Source organism: Cavia porcellus, unplaced genomic scaffold, assembly GCF_034190915.1.
Source record: "Cavia porcellus strain 051 isolate PalLab524CR breed Dunkin Hartley unplaced genomic scaffold, mCavPor4.1 scaffold_9, whole genome shotgun sequence".
NCBI classification, from domain to species: domain Eukaryota; kingdom Metazoa; phylum Chordata; class Mammalia; order Rodentia; family Caviidae; genus Cavia; species Cavia porcellus.
Genome location: NW_026947492.1, coordinates 29,356,308 through 29,368,158, shown reverse-complemented (window position 1 = coordinate 29,368,158; position 11,851 = coordinate 29,356,308).

Below are 11,851 nucleotides of genomic sequence, written 5' to 3'. Positions count from 1 at the left end.
CCATCACCAGAAACCTCTGGACAATTATGAACCAAAACCCAAGTTATCTGGTTCCATCTGCTCCAGCCTCTCATTTATTTGCATATTTACAAATATATAAATTAGATGGGTAGACAAAATAATTTCATAATTTCAATTAAAACTCATTCAGAAGTAAGGATTTTGGTGGTTGGCTAGCCATTTGTATCACATTATATTTTGTATTTTCAAATTATGTACTATTTTAGTCCTAGGAAAAATAAACTATTTCAAGCTTAAGTCTATGTCTATTTAAAAGAGTTCTATAATCCTTCAATAACCACAATTGTATTAACTATGTGATAGTCTTGCTTCATTTGATTTCATGGACACAGCTGTGCTAACCAAATGATTTGTATCTGCAAACATCCTCCTAATAAAACACTAATTCTGGCAGATTCCTGTGGAATGAACTTTACTGCAGAGAAAGGGATTCCACTGCAAAGTGTCCCATCACTACTCTCTCCACATAGGACCAGGGACTAAGTGAAAAGGGGCTGACAATCTCAAAAGATCTGATAGGTGCAAGGTGCTACAAGAGGAGTCCTTGCCTTGGAATAATAATGAGGAAAAGGAAAAAATAATGACCTAATTGCAATGCCACTAAAAAGTTAGAGTTGTCACATTTGACCTTCAAGCGTAGAACATTTTCCATTACGAAGAAACAATTCCTGTAAGATATCAGTGTTCAAAATACAGAAATTCTATAAAAGTATTTTATCAAATTTTAATCTGGCTTTATGCTTTTCATTTGAAGGTTATGACTACAGATACATATATGAAGAGAAGCATGAAATGTTACAGATTAAAGACTGATAGTAGGAATTATGTAGATCTGTGATAATATTCAATTATTAGTTGGAAAATTATAAGAAGATGTTCCTACCTAATTTGACAATGGAATCTGTCAGCCACTGAAGGGAACAAAGCTTTCTACCCCTATTTCCTTAAGTCCCTATATGAAAAGCCTGGTATGAATCTTTCCTTTAAGACACAATTAAGCTTTTTTAGAAGTTACTAATTTCCTTGTTTTAGTAAGTAATTTGTCTGATGTTCTCATTTCAAAAACGGAAATGACTTGTATTTTAAAATACTCTTTGATGTTCAATCTATGATTAATAAACTTTTTTTTTCAGTGTAGAAGGCTTGAGGGGGTCAAGTAAAATCACATGTTCTGTTCTAAATTATAAACAAAGGGGAAAGGATCTGTGGATTTTATGTGAATTCTGTGCAACAACATTAGTGACTCAGGTGACCTCAGTCTCAGGAACCCTCAAATTTATTGTAATGAAGAGTTAGTAAACCAAAATTGTAATTACATCTCCTTTCAAAAGCTAAACTTACAATATTATGTCTTTAATTACAATCTCAGGATTTTACATATGTACTGCCCTTAATGTGATTAGGTAAGTGTTAATAGAGAAAGTTACTGAATGTACATTCATCAGAATTTGGCTGCAGTACAATGCTCTTACATCATGGATATCTGAATCTCATTCTTACTCAAATATGTAGTTGATTTCAATATTTTGCATTATTCTACATGTCATCTCACTACATTCTTGACTTTCAAATATGAATGCATTCCTGTGAATAAATTCTAAACATCTATATCCTTTGTTATATTAAATGTAATACGAAGTGTCTGAACTAAGAATGAATGAGCTTGGGTCTCTATTTGCATGAGTTGATTTATGTGATTAAGTTTAATTGTGCCAACTAGATTGACTTGGGAGCCATGTGGGATAGTGGAGAAGTGTGCTTCTAGATGTATATGGCTGGGTCATGGAGGTATGATCTTAAGTACTGTATCCAGTCCTTTCCTCTATCCTCTCTGATACTGTGCCTTTGCTCTTCTTCTCACTCATCATGGATTAAGCATCTTTGCCACTCCTCCCATCCCCTTTCACCATGATGTTTCTGCCATGGAGTCATAAAGCACAGATAGAATCACTGAAACTGTGTACCACATTAAGCTTTTCTTCCTTTAAGTTGTAGGCATCAGGTATTATGTCTCAGCCATGGGAAAGCTGATTAATGCAATTTGCATGGAGAAATTTATTCATATATTACAAAGTATAAGGTGATATAGATGAGCTTTAAGAGGAAAAGACTAAGAAAATAAAGAAAATAAAAATTGTAATATCTGCTTCCAATTTGGTCTCAAATACTAAATATGAACTTTTATAGCAAGGAACGCAAAGAGCCATGGCTGAAGTTTTGGAAAGAATCGCTGGACAACTGGGCAAGTTGTGCCATTTCAGAGCCCAGGTGACTAATTTAATACAGTTTGAGAGAAAGGATGTCATCTCCAATTTACCTGTAACTTTAAGCACACTTTAAAACGAGAATTTAAATTTAAAATGTCACTGAGTTTTAGAGATAAGATCACTAAACTCAACCTGAGACATAATTCAATATAACAAATGATGAAGTCGACTATTATCAAACTCTGGAGTATCTGCCCGTTGTTTTTCATTTTCACCAAGTCTTCATTTTTGCTCCCAGTTGACATTGCAGATACAGTTGTCTCTTGCCTAGACAAATGATTCACAAGCAATGGTTCATGCACCAGTACTTGTCTGTAGAACATTCGTTTGCTCATGAAACAGTGAAAAATGGAAAAAAAAAAAAACTTATGAAACAAATTTAATTAGAAAATTTAATTTAGCAGCTCTGTCATCTTGACTCCCTTTAAGATCCCAAGTGGTCATTCAAAATAGTCACCTTGGGAACTGTTTTAAAACCATTTTTGAGAATCTGTTTGGGACTTTGCTTCAAAGTAAGTTTACAAAATATATCATAGTACACTTGATTTCTTTTTATAAGGCTATAAAATATAGCACCTTGTTGCAGGATAGACTCAAATGCCTGAAAATGAATTCAAATACAGCCACTTTTTGTGAATGTGAAAAAATTTAATTTAGAAATAAGTTTAAAAAAAGTGTATTTTAGCAATTTAGTGAATTCAGGGTCATTATTAGAATGGATAGTTATCTTTTTTATGCTTTTACTGTGCAAGAATATTTACCCTTTGTGCTGACTACCAGAAAATGTTTTCTATTCTTCAAAGTGATTATTACTGTCTTTTTTAAAATATAAAATTTTTCTTATCTCTTTCCCAATGCCTTTTAGTGCCTCTAAGGGATACTATCAGAATGAGATTATCCCAGTGTTATGAATCTAAAACATAGCAGAGCCATTAACAGCCAATGATGCAAAAGTATTTCCATCTTTTAAGATGTATATAATGAATTAGAAGGGATGGTATATGACTATAATCCCAGCAATCTGGAAGACTGAAACAGGAGAATTGCAAATTTAAGCCCAATCCAGGCAATTCAGCGATTTATAGTTACCTTGTCTCAGAAAAGGAGAGTGGGAGGCAGAACTGGGAATGTAGTTCAGTGTGAAGACCCCAGGTTTAATACCCAATATTGAACCATAACAAAAAAATAAATAAAATAGGAGTAAATACAATTTATAGGTGCATAGAATTAGGAATTTGTGTACAGTATGTACAGATACCAAGTAACTGTTTTTCTACCCTCCTTTGTATATTAACTTCTTCAAGCTGACTTCTTTTGTGGAAACAGATGCATTTGTGTTCAATAACTGAAGAAAATAACCTCTATTTTTCCTCTTTATTGTATTCTATGCAGATGTGAAACCTGAAGCAAATCTAATTGATTTGACATGAGGAAGTTGCTATTTGATTACTGAAGGATAGATTGTAACTCATAGATTGAACCAATCATAGTTAGTTATAGATTGAGCAAATAATAATGTTAGTTAGTGACAGTAAATAAATATTCATGTAGCTTTTGACTGGTTGTTATCCAATGGGAAATGAGTGGATTAGATTCATCAGGATGACCAAAATGATGAAAATATTTCCAAATTATTCAATCTGCCTATGAGTCTCTAGCATATGAAACCTAATTTAGACATAGCTACTATTCCTGTGTAACCAAGTCAATTTTTTAGCGATATTTGCATCTTCAAAATAAGAGTTATCCACAGTGATGAAGTAGTATGTAGAAAACAACACTTGTGAATGAAAGATATTTCATAATGTACTCTAAACCACATTGTATAGGTAGCCTTCTGTTCTGCATATGAATGGAGGTAGCTAACTGACCAGAAAAAATGTCATGTGAGCTTTAATATCATCGCTAAATCATTCCTCTTTTAAAATAATAATACCATTGAGGGCAAAGCCTCTGGGATAGAAACTACTGTGTGAAGACATAGTAAAAACATAATTTAAATCCACTTTTAAAAGATTCTCTACCTTTCTCCTGCTCCTTATCATTCACTTGAAAGAATTTCCACATCCTTTGTGGTAGAGGTTCATGATCAATACTAATGCTGATTTTGAAAAAGCTGTCTCTATACATCAAGGATTGTTTTCTTTGGAATCACAGATTTGGCACTTCATTTTCAGAATGTCTCATTAGGATAATATGACTTTTGACTTAGCACTAATGTGAGAGGCAGGGAGGTAACTTAAATAGATGATGCAGGCTGAATATGAAGTAACACATTCACATGTAAAGCAAGCCTCTCAATCAGTTAAGAGAAAATATCTCAGAAATACCTCTCCTATTTATGTTCAGTTTATTAAGATAAAGAAAGGAAAAGGTTAAAAAAAGAAAAAGGTATACAATCGACCACCTGATCCACAAGTTACCCCCGGGCTCCAAAGCCAATTCTTGCTTACCTTTACACATAAGAGGAATTTCTTAAGTCTAAATTTTTCTATCTAAATTCTCATCTGAAGTTTCCCAAATGAAGAATGGCTATGATTACTAGTTAATTTGAGCTACATAATAAGCTTAATTTTGCATTTTTTAATTTAATGTTCATCTCAGTCTTACCAGGTGGGTATTCATTGTCATCTGTCAGTTACGAAAGTTGTTTAGCACTATTGCTTAAATATCTTGGTAAATTATAGAGTTAATCATCAAATTTAGTTCACTCCCTTGTCTTTTTACAAAGCTTAGAGGTAGATAGAATAACTGGTAGGGCAAAATCAAACTTTAAAAATTGAAATTTTTCCTTTTGTGACAAGCTGTTTTTCTAAGCTTCTTTATACTTTGGCATAACTACCAGCCAGATGAATGGACAGAATATGCAGATACTGATGCCAGGATTTCAGGGTCCAGTTTCCTTTCCACAAGGAAAACAAGGACTGTAGTCTCTATCTTCTCTGTTACTTGTTATAAAAAACCATCACATACCCAAACAAGGTGAGATGTTGATTTATGGCAAGTGAGGCCTTCCATCTCCTTGTGGGACCAAGAGATAGAGGGAAGGTAGGGTAGAGGGTAGGATGATTTAGAAGCAAGGGCTTTCTGGCAAGGGCTGAGTGATACAAGCCTTAAGAAATGAGAGGCAAGGAGCATTGGCCTAATTGGAGCACAAAGGAACTACGATTCTCAAGAGAAGTTTAGCAACAGCAGTAATGGCATAACTTCATCCCCATATGCCCATCAAGTGTGGAAATAGTACCAGACAACACCTGCCAATGGCAAATTGCCCCTTTTGTAAGCCAAAGTTTTCACACAGTGTACTATACTAGGTGTTTAGGTGGTGTCCTTCCTTGTTGGAACCTCTTTTGGCTAGCAAAGGCTTTTCTTTGTTCTTTTTAATAAATAATGCCCAGTTCATTCCCCACATCTGTCCTGTTGGCTTCATTCTTTATTCTTCCAAACAAGAGTACAGAGGGAGGAAATTGGTTATGCTTGGAAATAGTGTTGAATGAAGGTTTTTACCTATTTCAAAAAATAAGTGATCTGCTTTGATTTGGCTAATGGTGAGCAAATGGGACCTTAGCATATGGACCCAAGTGAGCAGTAGTATACAAAAATAGGTCTTTTTGGTACTTTTATTCTTTTTAGGTTAGTGTTATATTACTTTACAGAGATTCCATTGTGACACTTAAGAATGATGTCTGGTCATTTTTTGGTCTTCTATCTCAGGTTCTTCATTAATTTATTTATTAAATTATTTAGTAAGAATTCACATTTTATCTACTTTGCTTTGGGCTCTGGAACTATTTTAGTAGTATGTTTGTCCTCATAGGAGGGGACTGCAGAAACTGTGGAAGTAGTTGTACAATTACATTGTGAATATAAATTTTGAGTGATTTGACATGGAAAACCCAAGTATGGCGAAAAATGATTGCAATAAGAATGAGGAACAAAATCACTGAAGATATAACTTTTAAACTGAAGGCTAGTTGGTGGATGGTGTTCTACAAAAAAATAGAAATGACCTCTATAATCTAAAAGGTTAAAAAAGAAACAGCTAAAAAAGAAAGATAAAGTATACACATAACACAAACAAAAAGATGATCTAGAAGCCAAAAATAAGGCATCAGATACCTCAGAAACCTCGTGGGATTACAAAGAAATTAATTGCTGATCCTATTAAGCAAGAAATTTTAACACCTAACAGACATAAGAGAATAAGCCATAGGGAATTGAAAAACCTCAGGCTCAATGTTAGACTTACATGAGGTTGCAATTAGTAAAAAAAAAAAAAAAAAAAAATTATGCACTAGGAAAAGAAAATGATAAAAACTCCCTCTCCAGGAAAGTTCCATTAAAGGCATTTTTCTGTCTCTCTGGTTTAAGTGAGACAAAAATAATGATTTTCACTAAGAATTAATGAACACACACCAGAGTTAGATTCTGTAAAATATGTCACCATAAAAAGTTGTTTTTTCCCTTGTGGTGAAATTTTTCAGATACCTAGGAAAAATGAAAAAAATCAAAATATCTCTGGAGTGATACTACTACTATCTAAGCCCAGAAAAAACACAAATAAAACTCTAACAGTATCTCGCAGTGTAAATATTTCAAGGCATGCAAACAAGGGATAGGCTGTCACAAGGCACAAACACAAACAAACAAAAAAAAAAAAAAAATGCAGCCAAAGTCATGAAAAGAAGAAGCACTATTCATCTTGGTAAACATAATAGAACCATTTTATACAAAAGACCTTAAATATAACCCAAGGACAAGACATTTCCTACAAAGGAATAAAATTTAAACAAGCAATATTATTCTCAATAACCATAAAAAACCAGAAAGAATTCTCATGTCCTGAGAGAAAAACTATAAATTTAAAAATCAAGGCTTATGCCAAAATGAAGACATTTTTGCATAAAGATGAACTTGTCAAAAGATCTCCTTAAGGGCTTATTTCTGGAAAAATAAAATGTCTCAGACAGAAGATCTGAGGTACAGGAAAAATACAGATAAATATATGATTGAATACATTGATAAATCCAGGTAAACACTGACAACCATATTAAATAGCAACCATATGCTAATTTAAGAAAAATTTTTTAAAAAGTCAAAATGGAGTAATAAAATAATGACACATAATGGAGTAATTAATCAAATTTAAGTTTTTAAGTTCTTACATTTTTGAAAAGAGGTCACAAATGATTAAGCTTTTTACATTGTGTTTCAATTTAAAAGTAAACTTAATATAAGAGAAATAATCTGTAATTCTCACCAAATAGAGAGAGAGAGAGAGAGAGAGAGAGAGAGAGAGATGAAATATACATGGTTAAGAAAAAATATAAAATAAAATGTGTAAATTCAAATATAAGAATAATGAAAATGACTAAAGTCAGTTAATACTGCTAGTTCAAATAATGAAAACTTTCAGTTTAAATATTAAAGAAAAACTCTGTGTTTACTAGAACTATGACAGTCTAAATAAGTTTGCCCTTCTCTTAACTGTTTAGGCTATTATAACACTATAGACTTGGTGTTTATAAAAAAAATGAATATTTCTTTCTCATAATTCTGAAGCCTAAGAAATACAAAATTAAAGCATTTTCTGCTTCAGTGTTTGGTGAGAGCCTGCAGCTCCCTCATAGAAAGTGTCCTAGGCAGGTGTTTAACATAATAGAAAGGTTGAAAAGGCTTCCTTTGTCTTCTGCCATAATGACATGAGTCAAAAGCAACCTCATGACCCAACCACTTTGCAAAATATCACTTGCTAATATTATCACATTAAGGCTTAAAATTTCAACATTTAGAATTTTATAGCTCTTTTATACTGGACTAAAAAGCATATAAACATACATGATATCTCTCATTCCAAATAATTCTTAGGATTAGAAGTGCTTTAATGTTTTACCTTTATTAGGTTTTGAATATTTACATATGTGTGTTGACATTTTGTGGGATTGGGACACAAGTATAAACATAAAATTTTTATGTTTCATTTTAACCTTTGTGTTTGTAATCTGAAGTAATTTTATACACTATTTTACCAGCACAACAATGGGTTCAGCAACCCATCCCATAGTTTTCTATTGTAAATTTGTATGTAAGCATAATAGTAGTCAGCTGTGCTTCTCAGCAGCAGTGGCTATGGGATGCAGCAGGTACTCTTTGTGTTTACTCAGTATGACAAATGGCAAGGTGTATGCGTGTGTACAAAAGTATGAAACGGATATTTACCCACATAATGCCTGACCATGTTTTGCATATGTTTACCCAAACATCATGGAATAAAATGCAGGTACGTCAGTCTTTTGTTCCAAATGTGTATTTTACCATAAATGAGATGTGGATTGACTCACAGTACCTGCACTAGAAAAAGCAAAGCCTCATCTGTGCATTAACTCACTGGGAGACAAGAGCTAAAGTGGCAAAGCAGGAACAGCTGAGTTTACCATGAAATGTTCGTTGTGGAATTTCTGTGCATTTAGAATTTTTAAAAAATTTTCTTCTGATTTTTCTGGAAGAAGCAGCCCAAATCAGTACAATGGTACATGAAAACCAGATTTGCAAGTTTTAAGCTGAAAAGTGAATCATCAGATCAATTATGCTTGAATGATGAAGATGATATTGATTTGATGTTGAGCATGAAACCAAAGTTCCTGTGATTGTGAAGTGAACAAGGATTGATAGCTACAGGCAGGCACAGGATATCAAAATGTTGACTTTTTTCTAAATGTGCAAAATACATGAAGAACATAATCTTTTATTTTAATATTTTATTTTACTATTAAGTATACATTCTATAACATGATTAAAACATCTTGGTAAAGCAGAAAGACCAACAAGATGTCAAGTATGTTCTACAAAAGTGTCAAGAAAGAAAACATGTGTTGTCAGTGTGGTATGTATATAAGGAACATGCTGTTGTCATGTGTGAAGACTGCCTCAGGTGTGGTGATAAAGATTTTTTGTTACAGTTATATTGGTATTTTCACTGAAGTTTGTGTAGTAGGAATTTATTTCTTTTGTCATTTTTTATTTATCAGTACCAGGGGATTGAACTCACGACTGCAGGCTTGCAAGACAGATGCTTATGCTGCTGAGCTAAATCCCCAGCCCAATATAAATTTTTTGTTTGTTTTGTTTTTGTTTTGTGGTACCAGGGATCAAACTCACAACCACACAGTGGCCAGGTAGGTGCTTATGCCACTGAGCTAAATCTCCAGCCCTCTTTTTTGTCAGTTTTTTAGACTTTGTACACCAAAAAGTCAATGTTGGAACTTTTGATGCTTTTTATTAATAAACACTCAATAAACATTAAAAATTCAATACTTTATTGTTTTCATATTTTTCCTGTTAAGTACTCATTGTTTAAAATAATTAACTAATAAAATAAAATTTAATAGTTCATCAATAGAAATATTCTGAATTAATGTAGGTATTATACATCCACAATAATGCACATTTATGACAAAATTGATGTTATGCCTTGCAGGCTACAAAACTTTTATATTGTGTGCACAAAACAAAGTTTTTATGTATTGATCCATCAGAAAGTAGAGCCTTGGAAATTGAGATAAAAAAGGATTGGAGAGAGAGGATGGGAAGAAAGAATGGATAGAGGGGAGAGGAAGAAGGATTAGGGAACAGAAGAACTGGAGGGAGGGGAGGGAAGGGGAAAAAGGAAAAGAATTGAAATGGGTTATGTACATCAACAAATTCAACATGATGAATGTGATCATTATGTACTGCAAACATGTACTAGTAAAAGAAAAAAAAAAAAGAAATATGTTATCATCTTAGCTACCAATATGGACAATCTGTGGTTGTTTGGCATTACCGAAGAGAAAGAATTGTGGTTTCGTATTGTTTTGTTTTGTTTTGTTTTGTTTTGTTTTGTTTTGGAGGACTCTACCTTTACCCAGCCACGAAGATATTTGGTCAGATAGTTTTCAAGGAGCATGCCAACAACTAGTAAAAAAAAGTGACTTTGAGAAATAGATAACTGAAAAATGTAGGAGTCAGTGCTGTAAAATTTTTCAAGCACTGTTCCTTGAAACTGTTACAGGCAGCTGAGTTAGTTAGAAATATTATAGGCTGTCAGACAGGGCTGGGCCCTTGAGGGAGCTGGCACAGGATGAAATGTCTTGTGACCTTGGAGGAAGCAAGCACTTCCTGTTGAAGGCCAGATCTCAAGACAAAGGATCAAGCAAATACACCTGAGTCCTAAGGATGGATAGACTAAATAGCTCTTTTTCACCCTGAGAAAATCAGGAGTTAGCATCCCAAACCCTTACAGGAAGAGTCCCTGGTGTGAAGCATGCCTGCTCTATGTAACTTGTTTCCCCATTTTTCCTGATTTAATCAATTTAATGAGAGCAGTTGATCTTATTGGTTGACCATAGTTCTGTCCCACCTTATGCCCACTTTGTAAGCTCCCATTTTTCCCCACCTTGGATCCATTTCACCTCAGTTGTATTCCATAAAATCCCTAGAAAAACAAAGTCCTTGGCAACCCACTTGGGACCCCTTCTGTCTCTCAAAAAAGAAGAGGCTTTCTTTCTCTCAATAAATATATTCTGCTCTTAACCTCCACTGTTCCTGAAATTCATTCTTTGATTTTAAAGAAACTGAACTCATACTGGACATACAGTAGGTTGGGAGTTTCATTCCTCTATGTCAAAACTAATGATATATATACAATATAAAATGAATGTCTTTATAGTTTTAAGAAACTTAAAGGGTCCTTATAATAACAAACAGCAAGCAAAATAGACAAAAATAAACAAATAGAAATAAATGAATATGAAAATGTAATTCAAATTTCAATCTTTAAGCCTAATTAGATATTATTACAAAAGAATAGTGAAAGGGACTATAGAATTTTAAAAGGGACTATAGAACACATTTAAAAACTGGGAAAGCATATCAGACAGACAGTATAAATACTAAACAAATACCAAGAGGACTAGAGGATAGAATTAGAAGAGCTAGCATGCCTAACTTAATGGCCCAAGAGAATAGAATAAGGGCAGTGGAAAAATGGAAGTTTCAAACAAAAATGACTCATACTTTTTAGGAAACAGAAGTAAAACAATACCCAAGTAGAACAATAAGTAATAGAACATAGGAAAACTGCACAAGTTGGGATGTAAGCACCTTAAATTTAATAAAAGAGAAAAAAATTCCTATTAGAAGTGAAAAATAGACATAGTAGCAATAGAATCCACAAGATATTGAGATAGTCTCCATTCTACTAAGTGAATGTCTGTTTACTGAACTCTATGTTCAACAATTTTTTTCAAGAGTGGTGCAAAATAAAACCTTTTTAAAGCACCAATAAATGTGTCAATGACATACACAAAAATAGTTCAGAAGTGTGATATTGAGCTGACTGAAAACTACAGTAAACACTGAAAATTTTAAAGTCTTTTATAGGCAAATATACACTGCCATTAATCTTGCTCAAAATATTCCCCCACACTTTGAACACATTTAAAGGTCTTGACAGCTTCTGGGTTCTCCTGGAAGTCCTTTTTCATGAGTGTCTTGAGCTTGCTGACTTCATTCAAATTTTACAT